The sequence below is a fragment of the Euprymna scolopes genome, chromosome 21 (genome assembly GCF_053919585.1).
Source record: "Euprymna scolopes isolate OS-2025 chromosome 21, ASM5391958v1, whole genome shotgun sequence".
NCBI classification, from domain to species: domain Eukaryota; kingdom Metazoa; phylum Mollusca; class Cephalopoda; order Sepiida; family Sepiolidae; genus Euprymna; species Euprymna scolopes.
In genome coordinates, this window is record NC_136502.1 from 64,544,376 (window position 1) to 64,561,807 (window position 17,432).

General features: G+C 38.1%; 1 protein-coding gene across 4 annotated transcripts in view; it reads right to left on the minus strand.

The window, feature by feature from the left end:
• LOC145242419 (P2X purinoceptor 4-like) overlaps positions 1–16,632 on the minus strand; it is a 691,075-nt gene extending 674,443 nt beyond the window's left edge. The window contains exon 1 of one of the 4 annotated variants that reach the window (XM_080105467.1): positions 16,553–16,632. The gene's annotated coding sequence lies outside the window, so the exon portion shown is untranslated. The remainder of the gene's footprint in view (positions 1–16,552) is intronic. The other 3 variants (XM_080105470.1, XM_080105456.1, XM_080105464.1) reach the window with 3 other exon arrangements.
• Between the last annotated feature and the right edge of the window lie 800 nt (positions 16,633–17,432).

Sequence of the window (17,432 nt, forward strand, 5' to 3'; positions counted from 1 at the left end):
TAATGAAGAAAAAGAAAAGAAAACTACATCGGACTATCCTCTCTTTGATACAGCCATGTTATTTGGCGAAAATTTGGACTTCAAAAACAACAACAAAAAAGTAAATGAAAGTGATTTTATCATTTCATAACATTTTCAGGTGTCCAAATGTTCTCATTTAAATTTATTATTATATTTGTTTGTGTAAATTTAACATTTTTTTTATAATTTGAATTATACGTTTTTGTTTTGAAAAAAATATTTGGTTTCTTTTGTTTCATATTAACGTTTACATAATTCCCTTCAGATTAATACTTATTATTATTCAAATTATTGAAAAGAATTTGTTAAATTAAAATTAAAAAAAGGGAATTGTGTTGAAAATAAATATTTTGAGGACTTTTTGGAATTTTGAAGGTTTTAACAGGTTGTCATAAGCCAGTAGTGCGGGGGTGGGGGACAAAACAGGTAATCATATGCCAGTAGTGCGGGGGGGGGGGCAGGGAATCATATGCCAGTGGGAGGGGGGCAAAACATGTAATTATATGCTAGCGAGGGTGAGAGGAACAGGTAATTATATTCCAGTGAGAAAGGGGCAAAACAGGCTGTTAACTCTACCCAGTTGTGTCCCTTGAACACTCTTCACAACAGAGAGTTAACTTCCCTACCGGCGACGGTGTAAACGGGACTTTTCGAAAAATATGGCGCGACCTGTATGCACGTGTTGAATAAACCCTCCTCAACCCTACTCCCGTTATCTGTGTTTATTTGCTTTTACATTGGTAGCAGAGTGTATCAAAACTAACAAACAAAAAAAAACATGGCCTCTAAATACATTCCCCTACCAACGTTAAACACGGAAAAATATAATTCCTGGAAGAAAGAAATGCGCATATGGGAACTAGCCACTACTTTAGATGAAAGAAAACGGGCCCCCGTCGTGCTTTTGTCCTTGGAAGGAAAAGCGAGAGAGGGGCTGCTTGAATTGGATATCACTTTACTCAATGCCGAAAACGGAATGGAGATAGTATATCAAAAGTTGGACACCCTCTTTTTAGAAGACGCAAACCAGGCAGCATTTAGGGCGTACGAGGCATTCGAAAGTCACCGAAGAAAGAGCGGCATGGCAATAGATACATTTCTAATTGAATTTGAACGCCACATTGCCAAATTGAAAGAATTCAACATAATTCTTTCCGAGCCGGTCCTAGCGTTCAGAGCTCTCAAAAGCACCAACCTCACCCCCGAAAAAGAACGCTTAATAAAAGCCACTGTTCGAGAACTAACACTCTGAGAAATGTCTAGACAATTAAAAAAAATTCTTAATGACTTTGAAACTCATTCACCGCCGAAAACTCCTCCGGTTGCTATGAAAACCGAATCTGACATTATTTTCACCACTGACGAAACTGAAAACACCTACTACACCAGTAGTCGTGGTCAAGGTCGCCGCCACGGTGATAAAACAGCCAGTCTCACCAGTCGTGGGGCTGGCAGATGGGGTAGGGGTCGCAACCAAAATTCAACCCACTACAACAACAACAACAACAACAACATCAAAAGAAATTCAAACCACAAGGTTGAAAGCGACAGCAGCAGCAGCGGTGTTTGTTTCAAGTGTGGGTGTAAATACCACTGGATTCGCGACTGTCCGTATGATGAAATTGACAAGACCGACGGAGGAGGCCACTTGCTCGTTTCCAACATCGTCCTCATGAACGAGCGTGAAGAATATGGCAGCACCAGCACGTTTTTGGGAGAAACGCTCGGATCCGCTGTCTTGGATAGTGGTGCGTCTGGGACAGTTTGTGGAAGAAAATGGTTCGAGTGTTTTCTAGAAACCCTGCCAGAAAAACAAAAAATAAAAGTTCGAGATGGAAGGAAAAGCTACAAATTTGGTGATGGGAACACCATTAAATCTACTCACACAGCAACTTTACCATGTGTCATTACTGGCATTGAAGTCAGTATTATCACTGACGTGGTGGACACCGAAATACCGCTTTTACTGAGCAAAAAGTCGATGAAAAGAGCCGGCACAAGCCTCAATTTCGAGAACGACAGTGTCACCATGTTTGGAAAAAAAATCCCACTGCAATGTACTTCTTCAGGGCACTACCACATTCCCATAACAAGACCTACACCAGACCGAGGTAAGTTCAAACATATTTTGTTTACCAAAGAAATTTCCAACAAAAATAGGCAAGAAAAAATAAAAATCGCCACCAAACTTCATAGACAATTTAGTCACCCTAGCGGTAAAAAGCTATGTGACTTAGTCAGGAGCACCGGAATGAAAGACAAGCAATTCATTAAGATACTTCAGGAAATTCCCAATTCTTGTGAAATTTGCATGAGATACAAAAGGGTTGAACCCAGACCTGTCGTGGGGTTTTCACTGGGAACATATTTTAACGAGAGCATTGCCATGGACATAAAAGAAATTAATGGTAACAAAGTATTACACCTTATTGATCATGGTACTAGGTACAGTGTTGCAGCTAAAATTCCGGGTAAAGAGAGCTCCGATATTATTAATACTATTTTCAAAAATTGGATTACTTATTTTGGTACCCCTGGATTTATTCTCACTGACAATGGCAGAGAATTCAACAACCAGGCGTTTAGGGACATGGCACAAAATATGAATATCGTCGTTCGTACCACTGCTGCTGAAAGCCCATGGAGTAATGGGCTAAATGAAAGGCACAATGGGATTTTAGGGGAAATGGTGAAGAAAACCCTAGAAGAAACAAATTGCAGTTTCGAGGTGGCTCTCGCGTGGGCAGTAAGTGCCAAAAATACACTTCAAAGTGTCCATAGATATAGTCCCAACCAACTCGTTTTTGGCAGAAATCCCAACCTACCTGGTTTTCTTAATGACAAACTCCCTGCACTAGAAGGTGTCTCTACCAGTGAAATTGTGGCAAATAATCTTAACGCTATGCATGCTGCCAGGAAACACTTCATAGCGAGTGAATCTTCAGAAAAGCTTAGACGAGCTCTCTGCCACCAAGTTAGAACAGGTATCACCCAATCCTATAAAAATGGAGATGCTGTTCTTTACAAAAGGAACTTGTGTGATAGGTGGCTTGGCCCTGGGACAGTCATAGGGTGTGAAAACAAACAGGTGATTGTCAAGCATGGCGGCACCTATGTTAGAGTACATCCGTCTCGTTTAACTTCCTACCCCGAAACATACCAGACTCACAATGAGGGCAACAACGAGGAATTGAGCACCCAACAAGAGTCTGAAGGATCCCCAAGAGTGTCAAACTTCGAAGAGAACATTTTAGAAGAAAATTTAGAAATGGCAGACAACACTGAACAACGCCCTACTATGGAGACTCAAGACATAACCAATAAATGCGACACCACCACCAGGAAAGTCAAACTTCCCAAACCTGGACAAATCATAAAATGCAAGCTTGCCAACGACACAGAATCAGACTGGAAGAAGTTAAATGTCATAAGTAGAGCAGGCAAAGCCACTGGCAGAAATAAACATTTGATGAATGTAGTTATGGAACAGGGTGAAGCATTTTGGTTGGACTTTGAACATGGAGTTTCCGATTGGCAAGCTGATGAGACTGAAGAAAATGAAGAGCACCATGATTCTTGCACTGAGGAAGAAGTAATGATCACCTCTGCTGACGATAGCCTGGAACTAGAGGAAGCTAAACAAAAGGAACTTCAGAGCTGGGATAAAAATAAAGTCTATGTTCAAGTACCGGATCAGAGCCAACCAAAAATCTCCACCAGATGGATTTACACAAGCAAAAATTCCCAAACATTCAAGGCCAGACTTGTCGCCCGAGGTTTTCAGGATAAAGATGCTAAGAATCTAAGAAATGATTCTCCCACATGCTCCAAAGAAGGTTTACGTGTAGCATTAGCTATAATGGCATCCAACCATTGGGTATGTAAATCCATGGATATCAAAACAGCATTTCTGCAAAGCAAGAAGTTGGAAAGACAGGTTTATCTGAATCCTCCCAAAGAAGCTAATGTACCCCAAGGCTATATTTGGAAACTCTCCAAATGTGTATATGGCCTGACCGATGCCTCTAGGTCCTGGTATCTCACACTCAGGGAGGAATTGATGAAGTCAGGAGCTATAGCTTCAAAATATGATCAGGCTATATTTACATGGCATTTCGAAAGCAAATTGCAAGGGATAATTGCTACCCATGTGGATGATTTTTGCTTTGTAGGGTCAGAGATTTTTCATAGAAAAGTTATTGACAAAATCCATCAAATATTTGCAGTTAAATCTGAAGAAACTGCAGAGTTTCAGTACATAGGATTAGACATTAAACAGAATAGGGAAAATATTAAACTTGGACAGAATGAGTACGTAAAGAAATTGAAATATATCCCAGTGGAAAATGGCAGGAATATTAATGACAAAATATCCACAGCGGAAATTTCTGAAATCAGGCAAGTTATCGGCCAACTTAACTGGCTGGCTACCCAGACCAGACCTGATCTCAGCTACGATGTCAGTGCATTAAGCTCCATCCTCAAACAAAGTAATGTGGAATGTATAAAACATGCCAATAGAGTAGTAAAGAAAGCCAAGAAAGAAAAATCCCAGGTAGATATTCCTGACTTAGGAGATCTCAGTCATCTCAAGATTGTTGCCTACAGTGATGCCTCATTCGCCAACCTGACAGACGGAGGATCTCAAGGTGGTTACATAATCTTTTTAGTTGGCAATAACCACAAATATACACCAATAACCTTGCAGTCCAAGCGCATTAGAAGAGTGGTCAAAAGCACACTGGCTGCTGAAACCCTAGCCATGGTTGACATGTCGGAGGCCTGTCTGTTTTATAGGAAACTACTATTAGAAATACTGCAATTGAAGGATGAACTCGAAAATATAAAAATAATCTGCAAAACTGACAATTCCTGTCTCTTTGACTCTGTGCATTCATCCACCCAAATACTAGATAAAAGGCTTCGTATTGAGATGGCTATTTTGAGAGAAATGCTGGAAAGAAAAGAAATAGCAGAGTTCTCTTGGATACCCACCAATGGACAGGTAGCTGATTGCTTAACCAAGAAGGGAGTCCCTTCATTTAAGATACTTGAGTTCGTATCTGAACCCAAAGAAACGGATATTTAAAAAATAATTTTTTTTTCTTTTCTTTCTTTTCTTTCTTTTTCAGTGGTCATCTAGAAGACAAGAAAAAGGGGGAAGTATTGTTAACTCTACCCAGTTGTGTCCCTTGAACACTCTTCACAACAGAGAGTTAACTTCCCTACCGGCGACGGTGTAAACGGGACTTTTCGAAAATATGGCGCGACCTGTACGCACGTGTTGAATAAACCCTCCTCAACCCTACTCCCGTTGTCTGTGTTTATTTGCTTCTACACAGGCAATTATATGCCAGCAGGGGGGGGGGCAGGGAATCATATGCCAGCGGGAGGGGGGCAAAACATGTAATTATATGCTAGCGAGGGGTGAGAGGAACAGGTAATTATATTCTAGTGAGAAAGGGGCAAAACAGGCAATTATATGCCAGCAGGGAGGGGGCAAATTTTACAACTGTCCTGGGTGGCAAAATCTGATTCTATGCCACTGGTTCTTGCCTAGTAGACTTACTATTTAATAATGTTTCCTCTAAAACCACTAAATTATCCGTAATGAAAAACCTTTGTTGCGAAATAATACTGAGACACAATTTTTTGCAGCAACACTCACAGATTGAAATTCTGTTTGGCGGTTCAATGCCTGCATTGAAAATTTGTGGATTGGTGACAGCAAAAATCCAGCACGTGTCACGTTTCAAAAACCTAACTGAAAACTGCAAACACATAGCAGTGAGAAGCAGATGTTTTTCTTATAAAAATAAAAAATTTATTGATTCTGAGATAAAAAAAGATTACTCGAGGAGGGTATAATTGAACCTAGCAAATCACCCTGGAGGGCTCAGGTAGTTATAATCACTTCTGAAAACCATAAAAAGAGAATGGTTATAGATTACTCCCTAACCATAAATAGATTTACTCTTTTGAACGCCTTCCCACTACCCAGGATAGATGAAATGGTAGGTGAAATAGCCAAATATCGTATGTTTAGCACTCTGGAATAAAAAAGGTGTACCATCAGATTGCCATTAGACCTAGAGACAAGCTATACACAGCTTTTGAGGCGAACGGTCAACTATATCAATTTTTCAGGATTCCTTATGAATGGGGGAGCCAGCTTCCAAAGGATCATCATCATCATCATCATCATGACGGGCTCCTTGCCTGGACCAATATGACTCTTCCTCTCCAGAGTTTCCTGCCTTCCATCAGCTGCCTCAGATCTTCAGGTTCACAGTTGGCATCGTGTGCTATTTGCTGGATGTATGTGGATCTAGGTCGTCCTTTGCTTGCGCGTCTGTATCGTGGAGTCCATAGCAATACATCACTCACCAATTCATGCTTGCTCCTAAGACAATGACCAGCAAATCGTAGGCGTCTTTCTTTGATGGTATTAGATATGACAGGTAGGTTGCCATAAAGTTGCTGCTTCATGGGATCATTTTGCCAAGATATATTTAATACTGTTTGTAGCATATGGGTGTATGTGCCATCTAGTTTTCTTTCCAATCCTTTGGTGAGTGTCCGGGTTGTAGCACCGTAAACAAGGACAGACTCTACCACTGCCCTGAAGAACTGCCTTTTCAATCTGTTAGTTAATCCCAAAGTCCATACTGAACACAGCCCATCCAATGTGGTCCATGCTTTTGAGATGCGAATTTCAATATCTCTCTCTGTGGAAGCTATGTTGCTGCCTAGATACGTAAACTCAGCAACTTCTTTCAGTGTTGATGCAACCAGAGCCCTGATCTCTCCTTTCACATTGAAAGTCATAAACTATGTCTTATCCGCATTAATGTGGAGACCAATGTCATTTGCAGACTTTTCTAGCTTACGTTTTGCGCATCAGCAGTGTTGTTCGCGAACAAAGCAATATCGTCTGCATAATCTGCATCAGTTATGTGCGCTAATTAATGACGTCTGTTTCTGTCAATGGCTGGGCACAAAAAATGCTGAGCGGAAGAATCATTAAGAGATCAACCGTCAGGTTCAACTAGTCTAATTGAGAAATTACTGCGATTCGCCTGTAGACGTAGCTCACACAGGTGATATTATCCGAGCTATCGAAAGATTCAATATGACTAAATCAAACCAGAATTCCATACCGCATCGACAGCCACATGGGTAACCAAGGGTCGTTACTTGGTGTGCCGGCAATGACCACAGCTATTGACAAGTTTAGTACAGCACCAAAGCCTAGGCTATCAAAATGTAGACATACCATCAAAATATCCACCTTTGATGTATGGACACTTCAACCTACATCTCAAATATCAGAACTTGTTGCTTCATCCAAAGAACATGATATCGATATTGTGTGTATTCAAGAGCACCGTCTCTTCCACAACGACATGGACATAAAGTACCATGAAATTGGTAATAGCGGGACACTAGTATCAGCATCAGCATGGAAAAATTTGACAAATAGTACCATTGGGAGAGTAGGACTTCTGCTTAGCCCTCGAGCATTGAAATCATTGAAAAGTGCTGAGAAGATAACACAAAGGATAATTCTTGCTACCTTCAGTGGTAATCCTGCTACTACTGTTATTTGTTGCTACAGCCCTACCAACGTCAGTGACAAGCAAGAGATCCTGAATTTCTATGATGAACTGTCAGCAATAGTGCGCTCAATCCCCAAACATAATTTATTGGTTATTGGGGGTGACATGAATGCACACATAGGATGGGAAGACAACAAGCATAAGTTCTCTTTCCATGATGGAACAAACCGAAATGGAGAGTATCTATTAACTTTTCTCCTTGAAAACAACCTACAATGCATGAATACCCGTTTTCAGAAAAGACCCGGTAAGCTCTGGACCCATCAATCCCCAAATGGAGACAAGGCACAACTGGACTATCTTTTTATGAATAAGAAGTGGATCAATAGCTGTCATAACTGTGAAGCTTATAGCAGTTTCTATGGTGTGTCTACTGATCATAGGATTGTAACCTCTAAGTTGAAGTTAAGCCTACGAACGAACAAAACTAAAAAATCATCTAGACAGCCCTACAACTGGTCAACATTGTCACACAGCAATCAGATCAAACAGAGATTCATATTCGAACTGCGAAACAGATTTGATGCTTTACAAACACAAGAGCAGGAACCAACTGCTAATACCACCTATAAAAACTTCGTTAGATCGCACCAAGAAGCAGCAAAGAAGTGTATACCTCTGAAGCCCAAGGTAAAACGAAAAGTATCGTGGGAAAATGATAAAATAATATTAAAACAAGAAAAGTTAAAAAACATGATCAAAAAGCAACATAAATACCCCACTCGACAGAATACAAAATTAAGGAAGCAGACGCTTCAAGAGCTTAGTATGATGTACCTATCAGAACAACAGAAGTATGTTCAAGAACAAATAGATCGAATCCAGAATGCAGCAGATAACTAACAATCCTATCTGGCATGGCAAGTAGTAAATGAGATATCTGGGCACAAACGATCTGCCAAAGCTAAGTTAAAGGCAAACACTCCGGAAAATGCATGTTCGAAATAGAAAGCACATTTTGAAAAGCTACTCGGAAACAAACCAGAAGTGACAGACCAACCAGTTCAGCTGATTGTTGTACAGGAACTCGATATTGAGAAGGGTGATTTTACAATGGAGGAACTTCTAAATGTACTAAAGAAGACCAAGAATCGTAAAGCTGCAGGTTTAGATAACATACCTCTTGAAGTATGGAAGACAGGTGGCTTCGATGAGATCCTTCTTAATTCATGCAATTCTGTATATAATCAAAAAGTTATTCATATATGGAAGGAAGGATGCATACTTCCCTTCCCCAAGAAGGGTGACCTAAGCATACCAAGCATTACAGAGGAATAACACTCACTCCAATTGCATCAAAAATCTACAATGCCATGCTTCTCAACCGTATCAGGAAGGACCAAAATGGATTTAGAAAGAATCGCTCTACTACTAGTCAAATACTTACTGTTAGGAGACCGATTGAAGGAGTCAAAGCAAAAAACATTGAGGAAGTCATGATCTTTGTAGATTTCTCCAAAGCATTCGTCTCTATACATAGAGGAAAAATGGCCAGCATATTAAAAGCATATGGCATTCCAAATGAAGTCATTAATGCTATCATGATGCTATATCAGCACACTCAAGCAATGGTCAGGTCGCCAGATGGCGACACTGAATTTTTTGACATCCGAACCGGGGTTCTACAAGGAGATACTCTTGCCCCTTTTCTTTTCATTGTCTGTCTTGACTTTGTTCTTCACACCTCTGTTGATATACACAACACGCTAGGCTTCACCCTAAATGAATCCACAAACAGAATTCCAAAGGATACTCGACCAAATCATAACAGATGAGAAACTGGAAGGCACATTTGTGTACACTGACAATGTCACAGTATGTGGCCATAATAAAAAGGAATATGACGAAAATCCCAGACAGTTCATGCCCGCCGTCAACAAATACAACCTTACCCTAAACGATGACAAATGCTCATTCGGACTGAACAAAATAAACCTACTGGAGTACACCATAAGCAAAGGTTTTAACAGCACCAGACACAGATTGATTGAAACTTTTACTCCCCATGGCTGTCCTTCACAATCGGTCTTTCCTTTGATGTGCTATGGGCATGTTTGCTCATTATTCCCAATGGATTGCATTGTTCTTAGGAAAGATATATCCATTAACATAAGTAAAGACGTTTTCTCTGTCCCGTCAAGCCGTTGAGGCATTCAAGGGACTGAAAAAGAATATTGTGAAATCAGAAATTACAACAATAGACTAAAATATTCCTCTCATTGTTAAAACAGATGCGTCAGACTGTGCTATTGCTGCTTCTTTGAGACAAGCTGATCGTCCTGTAGCCTTTTTTTTCAAGGACCCTCTCACGGGCTGAATGACAACACCCCGCAATTGAAAAGGAAGGTTATACCATAGTTAAGGCTTTAAGAAAATGGTGACACTATCTGATCAGATGCCACTTTAAACTTATTACTGACCAAAAATCAGTTGCTTTTATGTTTAACTCTAAGACTACAAGCAAAATAAAGAATGAGAAATTAGCGAGGTGAAGAACTGAACTATCTTGTTTCTCCTTTGATGTCAGCAACCGACAAGGAGAACTTAACAGCTGATACACTGTCAAAAGTATGCTGTACGGCATCAAGCGGGGACGAACTCTGAATGCTACATAACAATCTCTGTCACCCAGGCATTACTCGAATGGTTCATTGCATGCTGTGAGTTGCCTTTCTCAGTAGAGGAGATAAAAAGAATTACAAATTCCTGCTGAATGTGTGCTAAAATAAAGCCTCAGTTTTATAAACCAAAAACTGGTGTTTTAATAAAAGCAACACAACCGTTTGAAATACACTCAATCTTGATTTTAAAGAACCGCTATCAAGCAAAACAAGGAACCGATATATATTAACTGTTGTCGATGAATATTCATAGTTTCCTTTTGCCTTCTCTTGCTCAGACATATCATCTACTGCAATTATACAATGCCTTCATTCACTCTTCACTGTCTTTGGAGTTCCTGCTTATATACATCCAGACCGAGGGGCTTCTTTCATATCAGAGCAGCTTTGACAATTTCTACAGGAACGAGTAGTTATAAGCTGGACAACTCCCTACAACTCTAAGAGTAACGGTGAATGCAAAAGATATAACGGCATTATTTAGAAGACAGATCAGTTGCAGGAAATAATGGATGTTCAATTGATATTTGGGAAAATCTCCTTCCTGTCACATTATACACCATTTGATTCCTATTGTGTACTGCCATGAATGCCACCCCACACGTAAGGTTTTTACCTTTTCAGCAATGGAGTTCGGCATCTTGGCTCTCTTAATCCGGTACTGTGTTTCTGAGATGACATGCACATTATACCAAAAACGATCCCTTGGTACACTCTAGTATGACATGCTGATCGTAAAGAATCTAATGTGTCTTTCAAAGACCTAGCACCTGCTAGAGACATACCTGGACTGTGGACAACCCCTGAGGACAACCAACTCCCCCTGGCACTGAAGCTCCTCCAGAAGATCATGGCACTGAAATTGCTCCTGACACATCATCTAATAATACTGTCTCTGTTGGGGCTTCATCAGACACTTTGGATGGGCCAACACCTGAATCCCTGACAGATGAAGGACTAGCACTGAAAAAACGTGTTCATCCAGAAACTGACTCTGAGGTGGAATGGCCTGCTCTTCTGAGAAGGAAACATTTCGGAGCAAGGTATTTTAGAGCCCACAGATAGGCTTGCACTGAAGAGCCTTCCCGTCTGAGTACTCCGACTGCCACAGCAGCCACTTCGAGCTCGTAGGGAGTCTGGACATTTAAGGCACTTTCTCCCCTATCAGTGAAAAATTTGGTGGGGGAGAATGTTGTGAATATGAATTATCTCCTCTTTGATAATCTAAGCTATAAAAGCTGTACATTTCTGCTTGTCAAGTAGATAAGTAGATGAAGATTCTTAATTGAATAAAAGATTACTCAACGGAATCTCTTGTCCTATTTTCATTACAATCGTTATAACTGCAATTAATTTGGTTGGAATAACAATATTATCATCGAATTAAGCATTGTATATTGTCATGACCTCGAAATCTGCTGGGAAAGGAGGATGACGATGATGTAACAAGATATATAAAAAAGAGAGTTCCCGGAGGAAAAAAAGGGGATCTGGTTCTCAGGACACCAGTAAAATAAATATAGGACAGTGGAACACATATAAATAACAAGACGAAAACAGGTGGAAAACTAATAAAATTTTATTTATAAGAAAAAAATAAAATTTAGTAAAAAAAAAAAAGAGAAAGGAAAATATATGCAAATAAACAATTTTATATCATTTACTAGCTTAGGTGCCTGGCGTTGCTCAGGTGTTTGGAGGTGTGTGTTGAGTAAAAAAAAACAAAAAACGCTGTGGTAGGCAGGCTTAAACACGTGACGCGAAGGTGGAGAAGAAAATGGAGGTGTGTGTTAGGGTGTTGGTTGAGCAAAAAAAAAAAAAAAAGATAGGAGTAGTAAGCAGGCTCGAACCCGTCACACGCCAGAGGAAAAAGAGGTGAATAAAAAAACAAAGGGTCTTACCGATGTACCTACCGTGGCTGTGACATCACGGGTGGTCAAAATAATGCCTTTTATGCAACATTGTGAATGCGGAGGTTGAATGACTTGCAAAAAATCGACCCTCCATGTAGAAAAGTGCCCAGTTGAGGGTAAAGGAATTAATGTTTTGAGCCAATTTTTCGATATTTGTCATCCAAAGGGGCCGAGTTTCAAAACGATACCGATCTTGTGAAAATCCGTCGCCTCTGTCGAAAGTTTTAGGCAGCCATACAAACACACATACATACATACATTTAAACAGACAGGTAAAATTTATATTATAGATTATAGAAGAAGAAGATAGTTATCGAGTGAAGACTATCCACCATGCAACAATATTCAATATTTGGTCAATGTGCCATAGAGGACCAAATGAAAACTTATCTTTAGAGGTATTCAGGTATGGTATGAACAAATATCAGTTAAATTTGTTGCCGGCAAGTAATTTGTATGATATTAAGATCTTCATATTTTTGTTTTTTATCTAATACTTTAAAGTGGCCGACATTTTTTCGGCGCTGTTTTACAGTTTGTCATTGTGCAGAGGGAGACAAATCTCGTTTACTAAAAAATTCATTCACTTTTTTTTTTTTTTAGGACGCAATATTTTTATTAAATCAAAACATTAAAAAAAAGAAAGCTGTGATGATTTTTTTTTTTAAAATTAAACAGTAAATGTTATGGTAAAGTTTTTAAAAATAGTCTTTAACCTTAAAAAATAGAAAGGATGAAACTTTTAAAGATGCGGCGACTTTTTTTTTTTTTTACTGATGTGGATGTAAAGTTTCAGTATCTTTTAATCGTGACTCATCTAGGGAAACAGTTGGACCAGTGCTAATTCAGCACAGGAACAATAAATCAGGTTTAGTCTTCTATAATTGGATTTCAACCCCCGGAAGGTTGGAACGCAGACTTCTGATGTTGGAGAAGGAGACTTGGTAGAGGGAGTTGGAGTTCTGGGTTTAATCTTGGATTGTTTCTTAAGATTTTTCATTATTGTGTATGGAGATATGAGAAGAGGACAGCAGAGTTGTTAGAGCAGAGTAAATATGAAGCAAAAATGAAGAATAAGTTTTACAGACCATGTAGAGGAAAAGCCTTAACATTATCCACTAATATGGCATCTAGAGGCCCCACCAGAAACTACTGCATGGTGCAGAATCCATTCACCAAATAGCAATATAGCTGCCCCAGTACCTGCTGATATGATGCCCTCATTGGTGGTTGATCTAAGATTAGGGTCTCTGACTATTGGGCGGATAACATCAACGCAAGTAAAACGTTTACCTTCAGCACCCTTATTAGTGACATGGCCACAAGGACAGAAATAGGAAGTGAAAATAAGAACATCTCAAGCGACTGCTCCGGCAAAAGAACTGCCAGCCTAGCATACCGCTTTTTCTTCACCCTTCACTTATTGTATATAAGTACTGTAAACAAGAGGAGCAAGAGTTTTTAATCTGTGTACCGTATACATTTTTTTTTTTAAATCTGTGTACTACTACAGTGTAGTAGTACTACACAGTGTGCGTGCGTTTTTTTTTTTTTTTAATCTGTGTATAATTAAAATAATGCCATTGGAGTAAGATAATTTGAGACCATTTTTCGACTTGGTAGGTTCTAGTATACCAAATTCAGCTTGAAATTTGGTACAAATCTGTTATTATAGCTTGGACTTTTTTCTCGCTAAATAATTTTCTTTTTTTTTTTTTTACTGATTATTGATTTAAAAAAGTGTTGTCAAAAGGGAGAGCAATAAAGTCTGAAAATCCAGGGGTGATAACTCTGATATTTGTTAGCCGACCTTTTTATTTCTGATGTCGCAAGCGACCAAGAGTGAAAAAGGAAGGGAGTTAAAAATAAGTAAATAAATAAAAAGAATCCGTCGGAGATAAGAAATTTCCACCCAGGTTTTTTTTTAACCTTTATGGACATTTATTGGCAACCTGACGGACTGGTACGACGTCCCATGTGTAGACAATGCAGGACATCGAAACTTCATTAACAAGCCGCGTAAAACGCTCAGAAAGGTTAAAACACAAATAAGCTATTGTATTTAAAAAAAAAAAAAAAAAAAAAAATCGGAAAATATTGACTGCTTTTGCTTTACCTACATTAATTTTTTCAATCCCTTTCGTCTGCTAAAAACAGTTATTTTTAATGAATAACGGTGGGGGAAAATAGGCTTCTTTTAGTTTGTTTTAAATAATTAAGAAAAAAAAAATTTTTTACTCGAGTTAATATCGGTTAATAAAGAGAGGGCAAAATTTTCTTTAATTTTTTTTTTAAATTAAAAAAAAAAGTATTTCCGTTAATAGAGCAAGTCTCATGTAACTGGTAAAATTAAAACAAATAAAATAACACAAAGACGAAGAGAAAAGATTAAAAAAAAAAAAAAAAAAAAAAAATTATTTAAACTTCGAAAATAAAAAAAGGAAAGAATTAGTAATTACCTTAAAAAACTTGGACCCTCCTTCAATCTTCATTTTTCGTAAGTAAAATTTAAATATTTCTTTCTTTTCTTTTAATTTAAAGTATTGGGTTATTTACAATGTGAATATTTTAAATCCTTCAGTTTTCTACGTGTAAATGTATTTAATCTTTTCAGGAACTTCTGTATTATAGAATCCTCGTCAAAACCTACGATAGTTTGAACGCCATTACTTGTTTTTATTTTTCTGCCCATGACAAGAGAAAATAGTTTATTAAATAAATTAAAATCTTGAAATGAATAAAACCATCATTATTTAAAAATGTGTGATTAAAAAAAAAAAAATGTTTTTGTTTTCAAAAAAGATCACAAATGCTATTTAGTAATTGTGGACTGTTTGATATAACCGAGATGGTAGATGTTTTTAATATTTCAAAAATCTCGCTCTTTATTTATTTTCTGAAAACGAATAATTTTTTCAATAGCAGATATTTATTTAAAATAAATAAAACAGGTACTTTGTTACCGTGATGAAATAATAACGTTATTATTTAGAAAGTTATTCTTGACATAGGGAGGGGAAGGATGTTTTCTAACTATTTTTTTTTACTTGGCAGATATCTTTCGGGTTTGTACCTATTTACTATGCCTCCCCACGGGACAGAGTTAGACACCAGGGTCGTTTTTTAACGTGGAGAAAAGGTACAAAAATAAAAATTGTCTCAATCGTGAAGGATTTCTCCTCCATCGAAAGAGAACAAGAAAATGAAGTGCAGCGGCTGCAGCGCAGCACTAGCACTGCAGCAGCATCTGAAGAACAGATACTACACTTTGATCTTGATTACCGTACACATAGATTCGAAAAAGTTGTCAAAAAAACAAATATATAACAAATGAATGTTATCAAAGGCAAGATAAGTTACTTTTCTACCAAACTGGATATAATTTTCGTGTTTTTATTCAATGTAACATGTTTATTCAGCTCGAAAAACATACAGTGTTTACCGATGTATTGGAAAATTCAAAATGGCGCCATACTCTCTCTTTAACACGGGAAGTACGGGAAAAGGTATTATAAATAATAAACTCGACAAAATACTGTTAGAAATTCGCTGAATATATGTTACCGTGACATAAGTTAACATATATTCGGTGTTTTTTTAATAGTATTTTGTCTAGTTTATTATTTATAACACCTTTTCCCAAACTTACCGTGTTAAAGAGAGTCGGGCGCCATTTTGAATTTTCCAATACATCGGTAAACACTGTATGCTTTTCGAGCGGAATAAACATGTTACATTGAATAAAAACACGGGGCGTGTATTACTACACATAGATTCGAAAAAGTTGTCAAAAAACAAATATATAACAAATGAATGTTATCAAAGGCAAGATAAGTTACTTTTCTACCAAACTGGATATAATTTTCGTGTTTTTATTCAATGTAACATGTTTATTCCGCTCGAAAAGCGAAAAAAAGTGTTTACCGAAGTATTGGAAAATTCAAAATGGCGCCCGACTCTCTTTAACACGGTAAGTTTGGGAAAAGGTGTTATAAATAATAAACTAGACAAAATACTATTAAAAAAACACCGAATATATGTTAACTTATGTCACGGTAACATATATTCAGCGAATTTCTAACAGTATTTTGTCGAGTTTATTATTTATAATACCTTTTCCCGTACTTACCGTGTTAAAGAGAGAGTATGGCGCCATTTTGAATTTTCCAATACATCGGTAAACACTGTTTTTCGAGCTGAATAAACATGTTACATTGAATAAAAACACGAAAATTATATCCAGTTTGGTAGAAAAGTAACTTATCTTGCCTTTGATAACATTCATTTGTTATATATTTGTTTTTTGACAACTTTTTCGGATCTATGTGTACAGTTATACAAACCCCGAATGGGATAGTCAAACTTGGAGCAAATTTACCGTTTGCATGACTCCACGAACAACTTTCCACCATTTTGCAGCTTCCGTTTACGCTACGCGCATGCGCTGCAGCATAAACGACGGCTTGCTTCACCGAGCAAACTGCCTTCTCACATGGCGTATCAATAAAAAAATTGACTGACATTTTTTAATGACTTGGGACAAGATCAAAGTGTAGTATCTGTTCTTCAGATGCTGCACTTCTATTTCTTGTTCTCTTTCGGTGGAGGAGAAATCCTTCACAACTGAGACAATTTTTATTTTTGTACCTTTTCTCCACGTTAAAAAACGACCCTGGTGTCTAACTCTGTCCCGTGGGGAGGCATAGTAAATAGGTACAATTGAAGAAAAGTACAACAAATTGAGGAACCTTTTTTTTTTTTTTGTCTCCCGTAGTTTTTAATGCTATTTACAAGAACATAAGCACCAAACATTTTTGTTTTTCGTTCTTTATTTTTTTGCGGGAGGAGGATTCAATTATAGAACTTATGTGGCTTAATAGTGCTTCTGCAGTTTAGTTAACCGTTTTTCCGTAAGTAACGCACACCGACATTTCCCAATTAGAACACCATTTAACATTTTTCGAAGATTTTACTGTTTACATTGGCGGCACGAGCGTGAGTGGTGTTGGGGCACGCGCGCCTCCAATGTAAAAAAAAAAAAAAAAAAAAAAAAAAATACCCCCCCCACAACTTGGTATACTTTTCTTGCTTTATTTCTTTTTCATCTAATTTCAAATTTTCCGCGGAAGATTTGTACGCCATGAGAGAAGGCAGTTTGCTTGTTGATGCAGTCGTTTATGCTACAGCGCGCACGCGCGTAGCGTAAACAGAAGCTGCAAAATGGTGGAAAGTAGTTTGTGGGTTCAGGGGTTAATACC